At 47.9% G+C, this 17,079-nt stretch overlaps 1 protein-coding gene, 1 long non-coding RNA gene and 1 other non-coding gene across 8 annotated transcripts in view; 1 reads left to right on the forward strand and 2 right to left on the reverse strand.

Moving 5' to 3' along the window:
* Positions 1 to 17,079, reverse strand: part of LOC135912072 (uncharacterized) — a 157,339-nt gene that overhangs the window by 52,522 nt on the left and 87,738 nt on the right. The window lies entirely within an intron of this gene.
* Positions 13,519 to 13,590, reverse strand: TRNAT-CGU (transfer RNA threonine (anticodon CGU)). The gene has a single exon. It is a non-coding gene; the product is annotated as a tRNA-Thr (tRNA).
* Obsc (Obscurin) overlaps positions 16,707 to 17,079 on the forward strand; it is a 203,647-nt gene continuing 203,274 nt past the window's right edge. For 3 of the 6 annotated variants that reach the window (XM_065444453.2, XM_065444449.1, XM_065444450.1), the window contains exon 1: positions 16,708 to 16,959. The gene's annotated coding sequence lies outside the window, so the exon portion shown is untranslated. Of the gene's footprint in view, positions 16,960 to 17,079 lie in introns of all 6 variants that reach the window. The other 3 variants (XM_065444448.1, XM_065444451.1, XM_065444454.1) reach the window with 2 other exon arrangements.

Raw genomic sequence — 17,079 nt, forward strand, 5'->3', positions numbered from 1 at the left:
TTCACGAAACCGAAACGGCCATCGCAGCTGCCTAAGTAAAACAAATATATCCTCATAGCTGCGTTTTCCAGTGCAGGGTAGCGAACCAGACGCGCAGTCTGGTTAATCTCCCTGCCTTCTCCCCCTCTCTCTCTCTCACTATCTCTCTCAGCATAGAGGGGAATTACTACATTACGAACAAGATGACAATGGTAAAGCCTCCGCTGGTACGCGATGGGACACGCTGTCGCGATGGTTTGTCAGGAGACCACGAATGATATGCGAAGATGACGGGTACTTTCCTGTTTCCGACGCACTACGACAGCCCTTTTTTACAGTGTGGCGCGCCGTTGTGCGCATGATCGACTTAGGCATCTGCTGCTGCACAAGACAACTGAACAGTTCTGCGTGGTGGCAAGACTCCTGCAGTTTCCGGAAATTCAGCAGACACTTATTTTGAGAATATGGGATGAAGAGAAAGTATTGCTGATGCGCCTCCCCTCCATGCTGTCAGAACAACTGTCCGCTGAAATTACTGCCAACTAGCTCAGCTGAGAACCGCCGCGTTCTGCAATTTCAGCTGGGGCTTGTGTCCAGCAAGGTGTGTTTATCCAAACTTTTAATAGCCCCAGTGTCTTTTTATTCATCGCGAGGACGCTGTGTGGAGTAGTAGCCGCTATAAGACAGAACCTATCGGGCCGGTTTTCTGTCACTTCATTCTAACGAAGTAAAAGGTGATCACAGTAGAGGGTATGCGAGGTTACACCTCGAAGGAGTCTAGGCTACAATACAGAGAGCGTGACATGAGACCGATTGTTCGTGTCTCCACACTAATACTGAATGGGCTGTTTAGCGTAAATATAAGAACAACAACAAAAAAAAAAGCCGAGAACACTTAAGCACTTCTTATGAGTTGTGAATGCGAAAGCATACTGGATGTTTCAGCGAACACTTTAAATTTTTAAGAAGAATTATCTGTGGCACATAGCACAGTTTTAATCTATGAACTAGTCTGCTTGAAGAGGCGGACATTACTTGCAGAAAAAACTGATACGCATAATCGACAAATAAAAAAATCGCTAATTAGGTTTTTAACTATTTACCTTATGGCACATACTGCAATTTAGAAATTCTATCTAGTGACATTGCAAGGCGGGTTGACTTGAAATGAATTCTCAGGATGATACGAGTTTAGAGGCATTAATTCCCGAACTTTGCTGAGAAATGCATTGGCGTTCGAGTTACTTTTGTGATTCAATCCATGAAGCGAGGTTTTCTTAAAGGGCCCCTCATCAGGTCTGGCCATTTTGAGCTGACAAGCGCAGTGCATACAATGCGCGCTAATAACCGCGTCTGGTAAGTACTAGACTGCTAGGCGCCGCTGAAACAGCTGAAATTTCAAACCAAACTCCGTTTTCCTTTGACTTCGCGGGCGCCGCGCTCCCAGCCGGAGAGTCGACGCATATCGCACAAGGGCACCTACGTATACATGGCAGTGCTGTGACGTCGCTCCAGTGTCACGCGATTTGAATAATTATTCAAGGCAACATCTGTTATTTGTGTAGTATGTTCCTTCAATAGACGAATTAAAGTTATTAAAGTATTAAGTAATTAAAGTACAAATTGAAACAGGCAAACCGAATCTCCGTCTGTGTGTGTGTTTTTTTTTTCTACTTCCCACAGCAGCAAGAGAGATGTACTTCCGTTTTATCAGCTTCTACTCGTGTCGTGCCGTCGCGCGCGCAGACAACGAAATTATGTCATTTTCTGCCGTGTAACAGCGGGCGCTATGATAGTCGGTGATGGTCTGTGTAGCACTGACGCTAGTCAGGTGTTCTCTTGCACAGCGCGCAAAACTGTGCGCTGCGCGAAACGAGACAAAGAGAACAGACAGCGCGCAGCGCGGTCAGCCGAAGTGCACCACGCCGCAAAAAAGCGAGGAGAAAAAAAATGGCTGTGGCTTCGCTAAGGTTAATCCCAGGATGCGAAACATACTAGCCTTTATTTTAGTTGTTGAACCACTGTTTAGCCTGGTGAACTGCTGTTGCTTGGCTATATTTGGTTCGGCTAGACGAAGAAACAACTCATGCAGGCGAGCGCACGAGCTGAGACCCGGCTATGTAGCTACGCGGCCGCAAGCGAGCGCACGAGTTGAGCCTCCGCTTTTGCAGCTGTTATGACGTCATATGGTAGCTACGCGGCCGCGCGCGGCGCAGCAAGGAAGAGCGTGGTTGTGCGGCTAGTATGCTTCGCATAAAAAAACGAAAGCGGGGCCCGTGACGTATGCGCCTCGCGATTCTTGAGGTCCGGCATGGGAGAACGCAGGGAAGGAATTTCGCTTGCGGAGGCTAGCCGGGGCGAGTGGAGCGAATGTTTCTCTTGGCAGTGGCGCTCAATAGCACCAACCTTTCCGTTTCCCGCAACGAACCACTTCTCTCTCTCCTAAAATCATGGGTTCACGGCCCTGAAATGTTTATACCTCGGCTCTTGATGGACCAATTCGAAAAATTCTTGCGGCAGAACGCTCCCTAGAGAGAGCTTAACTTCCAGCGCATAACCGAAATTCGCTAGGTGGCCCGGTGAGGGGCCCTTTAAGAAAGTAACTGGAACGACCGCGCATATTCCATAAATGATGTCATTCACACAATTATTTTCAAGTGGATATGCCTCGCAGTCTTACCCGCTAAAATTTGAAAATGTGTCATAACGTAATTAGCCGGAACCTAATTAGTATTCTTGTTAATTAGTCAATTATGCATTTCCATTTTTTGTTCTATCTGCCACAGGCATTTTTTTAAATTTAGAAGTGTTCGCTGAAACACCCTGTGTAATGTACAATTGAACGCCGCTGTGCGGTTCTTCGAGTTTTGTGCTGCGAGAAATGTACCACAGCGGTAAGTGCTGCCCGAGCCTGCATGCAGCTGTGGCCTGCGGTGACAACGTCGCATGCCACCGACGGCCCGCGTGACGAAACACCAAGGAAGACAGCAGCCACCAAGGCCGGCAGGCGCTCTCAGCAGCTAAGCCCAGCGGCGGTGCGATTAAATATATATATACATATATACATGTATATATATACATATATATATACGCTGCTACTGACTACAGACGCCAGCTTTTTTGCTCAATGGGCCATTTGACACTGTCGTATAAAACAATATCGGCCTACATTCGACTAAATACGATAATAAAATATTTTCTTGCCTATAACGCCAATTGTCCAATAAGTAGATGTCTTCTGTCATCCATTTCATTTAACAATGAACGTGAGGGCAGTATTTCCATTGTTATTTGCGTACACCGTTGTGAATATGGGCTCGGCTCCGTAGGGTAACAATTTGCACCTTGGCAGGCAGTATTCAAGTTGCCGCCAATGCAAATGCTCATCGTCTGCGGCCCAAGTCCTCAGCAGTTTAGGGCATAACTTAATTGTGCCCGGTCACAGAAAGAAAATGGATACGCAGTAAATGCAACACATTTAATCATTGCGGGCATATCCATATAGGATGTTAGGTTAGAAAGTCTTTTATCAGTTCGTTATTTATGCATTATATATATGCATTATGCTATATACAGTGCCATTTAGCCACCATACGTCTAACATGAAAGGACCCTGGAGGAAAGCATTCTTTTCTACGCCGTCGACGCACCTATCCGTGGCAATAGCTGCATTATCTCAGCCCTTCCATCTACAATCTATCAACACTAGTGGGACCTCTAATGTCTCAACAGAAATTAAAGTGCACTAAATATAATATAAGGCCGTAAATATTTTTGTCAATATTTCCGGTTTACCTTGTAACAACTGAACTGGCTCTCAAAAGAATGCTCTAATATGTCGGTACTGACGCTGTACGGAAAAAAATAAACTCACAGAGGTACCTGAGCGGGCTTGCCAGAAATGGTCTTGCTCGACTGAGTCCTCTTGTGTGCGGTACACAAAAAAAAAGCGATTGCTAAAAACTTGTGTGAGTGACGAGACATTTTATTGCATCTTTTCTTGGCGTGAGGTATCTTGAATTTCTGTCAAAGTGCAATTCAAAAACAATATAAGAACCACAGCATGACAAAAGTTGGTGAACTACATTAGAATTTACTTTTCGTATACACTGGCACGCTTGCCAACAAACTGCGTCCAATATTCATCACTGACAAACAAAGGCAGACAATTTATATTATTCGTGCCGTGTAAGCTGCAAGGTGTGTTGCACAGAAAATCTTAATGGTACAGATAATGAGCACTAGAATGATTGTGATTTACGAAAGATATTTAAAAAATTAAATCATAAGAGATGACTCTTTATTAACTTTCTTTGCAGATAGCACAATTTCGTCTTAACAGCTGGACTATTCGAAGAGGCACGCATTACTTCAAGGAAAAATTCGGAGTGATATCTTCTGTGGCACCGAATGGCCGAGTCAGCCGATAACGGCGGTGAGGTTTTATTCCTCTGACAGATCTCTTTTCTGCCTTCGTTTCCTTGTTCTTTACTTTTTGTGTGTGTGCGTGTGTGGGGGGGGGGGGGTCTCTCCTTTGTCACCAGAATTTATTTGTAATGATTAGGACGGCCGGCCTTCCGGAGTGCCTATTTTCACAGGATTTCATCATTTAATAAACAACCACGAACGATATAACAGCAGTGAGGCGATATGTGAGCCGTTGGGGAAGAGCAATAGAATGAAAAATGAAAACTCCTCATTAAGCACGGACTCCGATTCTCCGTGCGCCACCGAAAAAGGCCCATGGATTACGATGTCTTCTTATCTAACCCCTGAGACGTTGCAGTCGCTCGAAACATTCTTCAGAAATCTGCAATTCTTTCCTCTCCCTGGTTATAAATGAATGGGCTTTTCGCACGACGCATTTAGCTGCATCTGTAGGCGCTAATTTTAGACAGCTGTGAGTGATTTCTCCCTAGGACAATTATATAAAGAAAGAAAGCTTGGCAACTGCAGCCTTGACAATGTTGCCGCAACACTACTGTGCGTTCTTTCTTTCATTCCTCGTTGGCTAGTGGCCTTTCCTAAAAACCTTGATTCACGTCAAGGGTGACTCCGAGTTATAAACTACAACGCAGACTACATAAATTAACTGTGGTGCCCACTCACTTGTCACTGGTGGAAACGTACGTCCGCTCGATTTGCCCGTCTTGCACATGGTGACTGGGGCACGAACAAGACGGAAACGAGATATTTTACGGGGCTCGCAGGTATATACATATGGTACGCAGGCTGCCATGTTATTAACATGCGCCGCCTCCGTCATAATGATCCCGAACGTGCCTTAAGTGCCTTTTTAAGACGATAATGTTAACGGCTCCGTGTCACAGAAAATCCGGTGTCGGCGTCGGCGGCGATGTCCGTTAGAAAAAAATTATCCCGAGCCGCGCATCCCGAACCACGTAGGCCCTCCATGTGGCGCATAGGTATTACTGAACTGAATTTCTCAAAGTAAAATGCGTCAGAAAATTCGTAAAGTATGACTTAGACACAACCTGAAGACATGATAGCGTCGGCTTGTAATTTGAATATACTGTCACGAGTCGTGCTGCACATCGGTAATTAGAGAAGTCGAGCGCGCAGCAAGACAAACATTTATTGAGGCGAATTTGTGCCCCACATAAACAAAAGCAACTAGCCCAATAGCAGAGAAAAGACGGGGAATGCGGGAGATGGAAATTCAAGACGATGAGCAAAACGTGAACAAGGTGAACGCAGGAGCCAACGTTTCGACAAGTGTACTTGTCTTCTTCAAGGCCCTGTCTTCTTCAATGCCTTGAAGAAGACAAGTCCACTTGTCGAAACGTTGGCTCCTGCATTCACCTTGTTCACGTTTTGCTCATAGCACAATAGCAGCAACATGTGCGAGCATGGACGGCGATCGACAAAGAACGAGCGTCACCTATGTGCGGGCAGTATTTAAAGGCTGTGAAGGAACGTGCGCAGAACCATTGCGAGAGATAACGCGAGTTGCCCTGCCTGATACGATGGGCCCATCGTAGATACGAAGCCATCCCGGTAGGTTTTTGCGAGTGCTCACACGCGTTAACACCCATCATTCGAATGCCACCGGCACAGATGCAAAGCCCGAAAGGCACGTGGCAATACGAAAAAAAAAACCCAAATAATTCTGTTACACGGAAACTCAAACACAAATCCATTTTTCAGCTGCCTCTTGAAGTTTGGCGCTCCGGGATCTGCTCACGCAAGAGGCCGCCGCGTGTCTATACCAGAAAGCTAGCCTTCGTGCAAAGCGTTCGCAGCCAGCGTTTCCCGGTAAACATTACGGTTGCGTAAGCTGCAGTTGCCGGGAAGCGTGAGGAGCAGTCAGGGATCCTTGAATGTTATCGCGTTACACCCCTAAAGGTGTAATTTTTGCTTCTCCTGCATATGATGCTGGAGAATTCTGGTTCGGTCCTACCGAACAGCTCAACCACAGCTGTTCTCACCCGACATCAACCCGATGAAAGCCACCACCATCAATTTCAATATATCTCACTGGACAACATTGACAGCTGCAGAACTTGCCGCCCTTCGTGTCGTGCTGCGCTTCATTGATGGCAAACAAACAAATAAATGGTCAATTTTCGGTGACTCGAAGGCGGCACTGCAGAGTTTATTTCAGCACGCCTTCGGAGCCCGAGCCCACATTACCAGTTGAAAATAGATACTGCGGAATCGATACACCACTTAGCCGAACAGGGAGAACACGTCATTTTTTCAGTGGCTACAGCGCCATTGCGGCAGTAGTCCCGTATTTATCAATCCCGCTTTCAAGAACGAATGCTGCAAGAAAACTTCGCATATTTGGACGCCGACGCATACTGTCTGTTTGGAACGGGCCAAACTTCAGAAGTACACGGCCACATTTCCTGGACCCTGAATTAAGTCTCCAGGTACCACCAGGACTGCCCCGATAAGACGCAAACTTCTTATGGAAGATATGGTTGGGCGTGGTGTTCACCATTGTATGCTCTTACAGCATAGGAATGGCTGACAACGCAGTCATTCCTTGACCCCTACAGTCAAGAAGAAACTACAAGCCATATTCTGTGTCAGTGTACACAGCATTGTGCACAGAGACGCTCACTTACTGCAGTATTACGCAAGTTCGACAGCTGGCCTCTGCCGGAAGAGACAATCCTCTTACGTAGACGTGACTATATATCTTATCAGAATACTGTTAAAGCATTGTTGTACTTTTCGCGATCTACAGGGCTCAGTGAACGCCTTTAATACGTGTGTTATTGTCATTCTCTCTCCTCCTTTTCAACACCCTTTTTCTCCAATCCAGTGCAGGGTAGCAAACCGGAGACGTGCTTCTGGTTAGCCTTCCCGTTTCTCTCTCTCTCTCTCCCTCAGGTTGGGGAGCCTTTAATGCGTCTTTCTTCCAAAGCATTCGATTTTTTATTGCAATAGCAATTATATGGACATTCCAGGCGCAATTTCGCCTCCGGCGTCGACGTGAGGTTCCACATAAAATCCAAGTGCGATAAGATCGTTCCGCGCGCCGTTTGCTGTGGGTGCGAAATAAAGCGTGCGAGGGTGAGCCGAGAAGGGTGGTGGTTTGATGTGCGTCATCCTCCCGCGTGCGCAATGTTGAATATCACGTGACGAAGCGCGCGCAAGGCGGAAGGAGTGGAATTGAGCACGCGGTAACGTGATCGAGCGCGTGATAGGGGGAGAGAGGGACAGATGAGCGTGTGTCTCCTCCTGTAACGCGGACGTGGCTGCACATGGCTGTCCACGTGCCCTATCTTGGAGGTAATCTAGGATGGGTGCAAAGTATGGGCGAGCTGAGATGGCTGGTCCTGTCACGCGTGCTGTCTTCCCGGGCGCCTAGTGTCGGGGACGCGTTCAAGCGAGAGGCAGCCCGAAACATTCGCTGCATATAGCCGGTGGTTTTCATCACGCCAGCGTTGTGACAGCGAGTGTGCGCGGTCACTGAGTGACATGTGTTCATGTTTGCCTGTGCGCGCGCGACATAGTGTCTCTTAATTTTATTAGTGAGTAAATCTATGCCCCAATTTATGCACCCGATAAAACTATGAACCTTGCTTTGTGTAGTTGTCTAATACTTTGCTATAGCTATGAATGATTCGTCTTTCGGGCGAAACTGCAAGTTTTTTCCGCTGTACTTGCCGCGATTGATAAAATTAAGCGGCTAAATATGTTTCTTTTTTGTTTGGGTAAGGTATGATGGCAGCTGTATCTATAATGAAATATAACAACCGCAGTGACAAGGAGCCATGGACAATTATTTGTGACAGACACAGACAAAGGAGAGACACAACAACAGCAGCTGTGAGATCACGAAACACTTTTAGGGGGAAAGAAGAAATGTCCTGTACATACAGCAGATTTTCATAAGATATGCCAGGCCCCATTTCGACAAAAATCAAGAACACTCGTTGTAAGCTTCAGTCAAATTTACTTGAACAGTTGAAATATTAATCAACTTACTGAGGTCAACAAGGCCTGTCGCGAACACTCACGATATCTACCGACTCGGAATGACGGGGTTGACTATTCATCGCGGTGCCATGCGGCTGAACGATATTCACAAACACTGATCGATATACAGCTGACTATTTTCTCGTTGTTATATGCACTCAGCCTTTTACTTTAACTCCGTGCTCCGCCGATAATGAAACATCACATAACGCAGCTTCGCTGCTTTAACGGATGCTAGCCGCGCAACGTCACGCTAAACATCTATTTGTTAGCGTATCTTTGTGTTAGTGTTAAAACAATCCTGAAATTTAATTCCTAGCTCTTATCTTTTTTATAGCGAGAAATGTTTTAACTTCGTGCCTTTTATGCGAATCGCGCAAACCTGTGCGTGTGCGTGCGTGCGTGTGTGTGTGTGCGTGCGTGCGTGTGCGTGTGTGTGTGTGTGTGTGTGTGTGTGTGTGCGTGCGCGTGCGTGTGTGTGTGTGTGTGTGTGTGTGTGTGTGTGTAATGCGCGTCTGCACGTGTGCACTGTTTCCCATGGCGCCACAAACACTAATCCTATATCCAAATTGCTTTTTCCTTCCCTAATTGTCAAGGATGTGATGCTTTTACCGTCAAGATCTAGATGTCAAGAATTTGATATTACACTAAGTCAGTTTCTTAATGCAACGGCTTTTCCATGATTCAGCCATTGCCTACAGTGTCTGAAAAAAAAAAAGCGCTGTGCGGTTATAGTTCAAATTTCAACGAAAACTCTAGAGGCGAGGGTGATACATTGTCCAACAAACCGGCACTCGCCTAAGGTTCAAAAGGAAGTAAAAGATATAATTAGGTTTCGAGATCGCTATGGGTCCCTTGTTCGCAATGAAGATGAGCGCAAGAGGGGGCGATTATTCATATTTATAATGGCGGTGTTTGCGTAACGCACGAAAGTAGGAAAGGAAGGACAGAGACGGGTAAAGAGCCTTTCAGGTCGGCTCACTCAAAGTTATTCAAGAGGAGCACCACTAACCTTTGCCGTGCCAACGCCCTCAAGAAATCTTCCCCCCACAAAGCGCTAAGTAGTTTTCCTCAACAGGCGAAGCGCCTGGTAGAAGCCAATGATTCAGTACACTTGCTTTCTTCAGTGGCTGAAAAGTTGCTCAAGGTTGCGCAACGAGGACATACGCCCGAGAAACGTGACATCGCTGAAGAGAGCCCGTCTGTAATTCTGCTGTATATGCACAGCATTTCGCACAGGTTAAAGAAGATTGGCCAGGGCGCTAGAGTGCGTGCGATTTTCTCGGCTCTTGATAAACTACAGAAGCTATGTAAGCGAGTCAACGCACCACGCGCTAACTTTTCTTCGTGCTCCATCAAGCACAAGTCGGGTTTCGTCCCGTGCGTAGAAAGGGTCGTTTACTTAATCCCACTGAAGTGCGGCAAGACTTATGTTGGCCAAACTGACAGATGCCTCAACGACTGCTTGCGCGAGCACCGAAACAACGTGTACAATACGGTGCAGGGGCATCTTGGGGTTCATTACTGGGATTGAAAGTGCACACCCGCTCCTTCATCAGTGCGTGGTATTGGCGAGGCATAGGTCCCAGTTAACCCGATAAATAATGGAAGCGAAGTACATGCACAATCTAGGTGACCACTGCGTAAGCCCCCCTTCCATTGCTCTGTCACGACCTGAGCGAGATTACCTGGCCGAGCGCAGGGCAATCGCGGGCACGTGAAGTGATTTGACATATCAGTGACATGCGGGCTCTGCGTGTCCCCCTTTTCTGCGTCTTTTCCTGTTTGCTCCGCATATATATTACGCTGGTCCACAAATAAATTCCAGTTGGAAGTTTACGGAGATCTTTTACTCGTCTCTGTCCTTCCGTTCCTACTTTCGCGCGCTACGCAAACTCCACCGTTATGAGCCACGACCAACTCGCCAAAGCCTCTAGCCTAATTATTTATGTGTTAGGTGGCACACAGTGCGCATGTATATTTCGGGGAAATTAGCCTGTGTCCGGTTAATTGCGTTTTTAGTCGTTTGATTATGCAAAGATTCTAAGAGTAGTCTTGAAGATAGGCGCTTCTTTGTCGCGGTTATGCTCGCAGCATCCCAATCGATTATGTGGTTAGTAGTCATGTGACGAAATATTCTATATTGGTTATATTGATATACCGGTTATATTGATCGGCTTTCACAGAATAAGAGCTTACTCCTAGCTCTGCTTAGGCGTGCAGGCATCGCCCTGAAGATGGCGTCATCAAGTCCTCTGTACGGGATTCCCACGTGCAATGATGCGGCGCATTTAACAACGCGGTCGACTATTATCGCGACATGCACCACGCCACGCTTCTTAGTTTACTCGGTGCAACGCCGGTGCCGAAGAACAGAGAAAGTGGGGCGTTTTTTTCCCAAATTCTAGCTATTGCGCCGCAGACGCTTTCTTGAGGTCCCTGTGATGAAGTGTTTCGCGACTAAAAAAACAGATGCAAGGGGAGCGACAAGGGCGGGAGCGCAGGCATTCCACTGGACGTATTCCAAGCCGCCGGAGGGCTGCTGCCAGAATAAGCGCACAAAAAGAACACCCGTCGTCGACCGTAGTAAAATGTCGCCTTCGCGGTTGTGTAACGGCGCGTCACATCGCGTCTACTGATTTCTGAGCGACGTAATGCAGGCGAGAAAACAAACTTCTCTCGTTGAACCCAATTTATTGATCTAACAGTAGTCAGCGGCGGTACGAAGCAGCCGACAGACGCACGGCGCAATGCAATAGCAACGTCGTAGAAAGAAATATTTCAGATACTTCAAATGCCCTTCGGGATCTGGCATGAGGGTGAAATGCACCCACATGCGTAATACATGTGTGATGGATGCTTAACTAGGTTGGTTGGTAACAACTTTATTGATGGTCTGCAGAGCTTTTGCCGACGGGGCCTTAGGTCGCCTACATGGGGAAGTCGAGGTGTTGCCTCGCCGTCGCCTCGCGGGCTGGACGGCCCGGAGTTGGTCGCCGAGGCTCGAGCTGCGCAAGGCAGCGGCCCACCGCTGTGGAAGGGCTCCGGAGTTAGCACCGTGCGGATTTTCGTGACAGTAACAGAGCATGTGAGTTAATGTGGCTATCTCATGTGTGGCAGACCTTGCATACATTTGTCGGGTATGCACCGGGGTAGAGCCCGTGGTATTGTGCCGGGTTACCTAGGTTACGTGAGCCTCTGCAGTTGTCTGAGGGCTGCCGCCTGTGCCCTGTCTAGCTTGTCGCTGTATGAACGGAAGGTTCGGCGAGCTGGGAGGGCCTTGGTAACTTTTACGTATTTAATAAGGAAAGAAATCGACGCTTAATTAAGATAAGCAGAACATTACATTAACCGAAACAAGAGGTCAGCGAAATTGAATAATGATTCGCGAAGTGAGATTGCGATATCGATGTGCACGCGTTGCAATATTATACAGTGAAAAACAAAACGTTGCAGTTTACACAAGCGGCGAGCAAAAGTGCGGCTGCAGCGGAGGAAGAAGGAATTTTCTTGCAGCATATCGTGCATCTGTTAAGTAAACAGTGAAAAGTGATTCGGCGGAAGTTTCGAAATGTCGCTTCGAAAATTCGAAATGTCCCTTCGAAATGTTCGAAAATTTCGTGCAATCGACACCTCGGAAAGAAAGAAGGTTAACCGAGGGGCCCAAGGAAGGAAGGAAAAAGTGGAGAAGGAAGGCAGGGAGGTTAACCAGTTTAGCTTAACCGGTTTGCTACCCTACACATGGGAGCGGGATGGGGGGGATGAAAGATGGGAGGAGAGAGAGAGAGAGAGGAGAGAGCACATAACACAGCGAACACATCGTCAGTTACAGTCCGTCACTCTTGCGCAGTACGCGATATCACTGTCACAGCCGCTTGTCCAAGCCCGTATCCTTCATAAACCGAAGTAGTCCCTTCGTCGCCTTCAGCTGCGATGTCTTCTGTCGGCGATATGTGAAAATGGTTGCAACTGACAATGGTCTATTGTCCAGGTGGGCTAGAACAGACGCCATGGACTGTCTCTGAACATTATTATTCAGGACAGTCGCACAGAATGTGTTCCAGCGTCTCCTCGCAAAGACAGGCATTGCAGAGAGCGTTGTCGGCCATTCCAATGCGAAACGAGTAGGAATTCGTGAAGGCCACCCCTAGCCATAAGCGATAAAGCAGGGTGGCCTCACTTCGGCGGAGTCCAGTTGGCATACAGAGACGCATCAATGAGGGCAGGTCGTGTTGATGATTGCTGCGGTTGGTCTGGCTGCTTGGTGTGCACCATAGAGAGAGCGTGATCTCCCGTGCAAGCACTTGAAGTCTGCTGGCTGCGTCGGACCGCGAATGTGGTATGGCCTCTTCCTGTGTGTCTTCAAGAGCTGTCCGAGCGGCTTTATCAGCGTCTTCATTTCCTATGACGCCGCAGAGACTTGGCAGCCACTGAAACGTCACGTGATGTCCTTTCTCATGTGATGTATGAAGCAGGCATCTAATATCGAGCACGAGCTGTTCGAATGGCCCGCGACGCAGAGCTGATAGCACAGATTGGAGGGCTGCCTTTGAGTCACTGAAAATTGACCATTGTCGAGGTGGTTCCCGATTGACGAAACAAAGTGCAGCGCGAAGAGCAGCTAGTTCCGCAGATGTAGATGTCGTTGGGTGGTCAGTCCTAAAGCTGATGGTAATACCTCTTGCTGGGACGACCACAGCACCGGACGAACACTGGATGTTTGTGGAACCATCTGTATAAATATGTGCACTCTCCGCGTACCTCTCGTGCAGAAGAAGCAGAGACAGTTGTTTGAGCACAGGCGACGACAGCTCAGACTTTTTCCCGATTCCTGGTACGCTGAGATGGATTGTGGGGCTGACAAGGCACCAAGGGGGTATCGGTGGCTTAGATGGAGCGGTGAAGCCCGAGGGAAGTTTGTCGTTGTACTTGACGATAGTTTTAGAGAATGATGCTTGGTGCCCAAGATTTATTAATCATAGCATAAGAAGCCAACAAACGCACCAGGGGAATTATTTTTACTTAATAATTGAATTAAAGAAATGATAAATTAATGGAAATGAAACTGGAGGAAAAAAAACAACTTGCCGCAGGTGGGGAACAATCCCACGTCTTCGCATTACGCGTGCGATGCTCTACCAATTGAGCTACCACGGCGCCGTTCACCCATACACTATCTGGGGTATTGATGTGTTGCTACTAGAACCAACCCTGAGAGTGTAATTAGCCAGCGCCATCACTTACAAAACCTTGGCGGTGGATGTGGAACATCGCACGCCTAATGGGAAGACGTGGGATCGTTCCCACCTGCGGCAAGTTGTTTTTTCATCCACTTGAATTTCCATTAATTTCTCATTTCTTTCATTCAATTAGTAACTACAAGTAATTTCTCCTGTTTTGTCCCTGATGCGTATGTTTGTTGGTTTATATATATATATATATATATATATATATATATATATATATATATATATATATATATATATATGTATATATATATATATATATATATATATATATATATATATATATATATATTATGTTATATAGGATAGGATAACATGTAGCTTTTGCTGGACTCTGTATGCTGTGCGCAATCCATCCCACTTCACCCTGCTAGCCCGCTGATACAACTCGCCATTCTCACTCCCGTTCTGTATAGAATTCCGGACAGTCTTGGAGACGATGGTCGATGACGCTCAAAGACAAACGACGATGACGCGCGATGCCCTGTCATGCACCACCGCGCTGGAACTTGCAGTGGCCTTGGAGGGGGGGGGGGGTTGTGCAATTAAGATATCTGATTTTATTCAGTGTTTGTTGTCAGTGTTTCTTGTGCTTCTAGTTTTGTTCGCCCCGCGAAGAGGAGTAGGTGGCGCTACTAAAGGAGTAAATCTCTCCCTTGAATTCATATTAAATAAAACAATCACACGATGAAGGCTTCTGTTCTGTGCAGTTTCTAAGACAAAGTTAGTGCGGTGAAGACCACAACGTAAGAAAGTGGCCTAAGACAGCCTGCTTTATTTCTCTCTTTTTGTGTCCTGAGAAGCCTTCTTCATTGACCTGAATACCAACGGTGTGCGTGCATGACTGTCAGCAGCTTCATCGCCTCCTACGCCGATGTGTGAGGGTAGCAACTGAAAAACGATGGTAAAACCCATGACGTGTAATTTTTTAACAGTACTTAACGTGCGCTGAATACGCTTGTCTAGTGGTAACCCGCACTCTAGTAACTGCATGGCAGCCTTGCTGTCTGAAATTAGAACAGGTTGGGGCTTGTATGATTTCAGTTTCAACAAGGCTGCGTCAATGGATGGACTTTCAGATGCCATGGAAAGGAGGACACGACTTGGTCAATTCTGGCACAAACTTTTTCTTGGGCGAGTCAAAAATACCGGGAAGGAAAGATTAACAGCGACGGACAGAGTTTTTTTTTTCTTTCTGTTCTGTCTGTCCTTGATAATCTTTCCTTTCCGGTATTATTGCGCTACAATATCAAGTCGTTCAACAATTCAGGCAGTCAATGACACCTTCAGAACCGGAATGACATGAGCCGCTGCGTGATTAAGCGCCATTCTCTCTGTCAACAGAACCATCGATAAAGTCGATACGTTCATTCAATGTGTTCTAGGACCGAACAGCTTGCCTATGCCAAAGGCGTAAGGCGCTTGGTGAGAAACTTAGGAATATTTAATTGACATTCCACACTCTCGTGCGACCACGGTTGCTCGAGATGTACTACGTTTCTAGAAAATCGCATGCCAAGTTGGCGAAATGTTTTGAGGGTCACGAGAGCGTGTTATTTAGTGCGCCTCCGAAGTCAATGAGGAAATGCTCTGCCTAAAACAGTCGCACTGAGGCTGCACAGCTGCAAGAGCATCCAGTCGGCTAGATTAACTCTTGCCGGTCCTGGGGCCTCGTGTCAGATCACACCTGACATAAATAATAACTTCTTTTGTTTCTTTCATTTTTTGCTCTCCCTGCGTCTGTCAATGTAACAAAGCCACTGGTGCTGGCAGTGCCGCACTACTGAATACAATGAACTCTCGCACTACTGGCACCAATCACTTTGAGACTCAAGTTGAAGGACAGACGGGCCCAACGTTACGTCAGGACTCAGGCGGTAGGTCACGGCTGCACCTTCGTGCCACGGTGTAAGCGGAGCACAACGAGTCCATTCGTCTTGCATCTGCGTGGCTGAAGAGCAACGTCGCGATGCTTACAAGGGTACAAGCAGCCGTCTCGGTGGGATTTGCAAAACCTGCCAACCACACAATCTTCAAGATAAATGCAAAATTTTATTTTAAATGATAAAGAATTTTTATGCTTGATGGATGGCACCAGGTTGGACAGGAAAGCTGAAGTACTAGAAAATCTTGGCTGAAAACATTCCTGCAGGCATTTTAGCATCCCGTGCGAACTCTGCGGTGGATTTCGCATGTCGTGTATACTATAATTTGTGTGTCTGTTCCCGAAACGACGCTCGATCGCAATAAAAAAAGGAAAGAAGAAAATAAAGGAGCTGACCAATTTTCCAGACGCACAAGCCTGAGTGATGGCGTAGATAACTAGGGTCTCACAAAAGTTTATCAACACCCCCCCCCCCCCCCTCTTCTAGCATGGCAAAATATTTATGAGCACAGAGATGGTGAGGAATATAAATTCTATAAGGTTCTTCCGACAAACATTCATACCTGCACACACACACACACGCACGCACGCACGCACAAACGCGCGCGCATGCATCCACGCGTTCTCGAACCGCGACGTCAGCGTCACACTCCTTAGGCCTAATGAACGAGGCTATCGTGCTACAGCGACCGGGAAATCCTCTGGGAGCTTCGTATTCGAGGGTTGGCGCTTGGAGACATCCTCTCAAGCCAGACGGTGGATGTGTATCGAAGCCCGGAAGCCCGACGGGAGCGACCTGCGCGGCCGGCGAGCGGGGTCGTTGGAGCAGCAGGTGCGGAGGGGAGGTGAGAACACGGTGCGTGGGCGAGGGAGGTTACCACCGCGGGTGCCTGACCAGCCGCCGCCGGTGGCGGCAAATGGCCGCCGCACCATAGTGGCCGGCCGTGAGCGAGCCCGAGCTGCCGACCAACCAGCCGAAATCTGTTGGCTTCCCAAAATACGCGCAGAATGAAACGCAAGACCCGGCCTGTGAGGCACCACCTAAAATAGACCGCTCCAGGCCTAGACGTAAGGCTGATGTCAGGCCGTCGGAAAATAGCCGCTAGTCGGCAGAGCCGAGGGTCGTCTCTGTTTTGCTCTCCTCCGCTCTGACCCTCCTCGAGGATCCCGGGACCGCCCCGGCTGCTCCAAATCTGGCTCGAAGCGGCGAGGAAGCAGGCACAGCCGCAGTCGCAGTGCCCCGTCTCTGCTAAGCCTAAGTCGTGCGACCGTCCCCGTGGCCAAAGCGCAGGACAACACCGGCGCTGCTGCGCGAGAACAGGCCGGCTTCGTCGGCGTGCTGTGGGCTTTGTCGAATGTGCTGGATTGCCTCGGATCACTCGCACGGAGCGCAAGGTGAGGGCCGCGCTCTGCGCGCGAAAGCAGGTGCCCGCTCGCCGCTGACCCGAGGTACGCTGTCAGCCGCACTGACAGCAGTGTCTTGGGCTGCCCGAGCTGCGCGCAGACATTTTGCCG

Source organism: Dermacentor albipictus, chromosome 1 (assembly GCF_038994185.2).
Source record: "Dermacentor albipictus isolate Rhodes 1998 colony chromosome 1, USDA_Dalb.pri_finalv2, whole genome shotgun sequence".
Classification (NCBI taxonomy): domain Eukaryota; kingdom Metazoa; phylum Arthropoda; class Arachnida; order Ixodida; family Ixodidae; genus Dermacentor; species Dermacentor albipictus.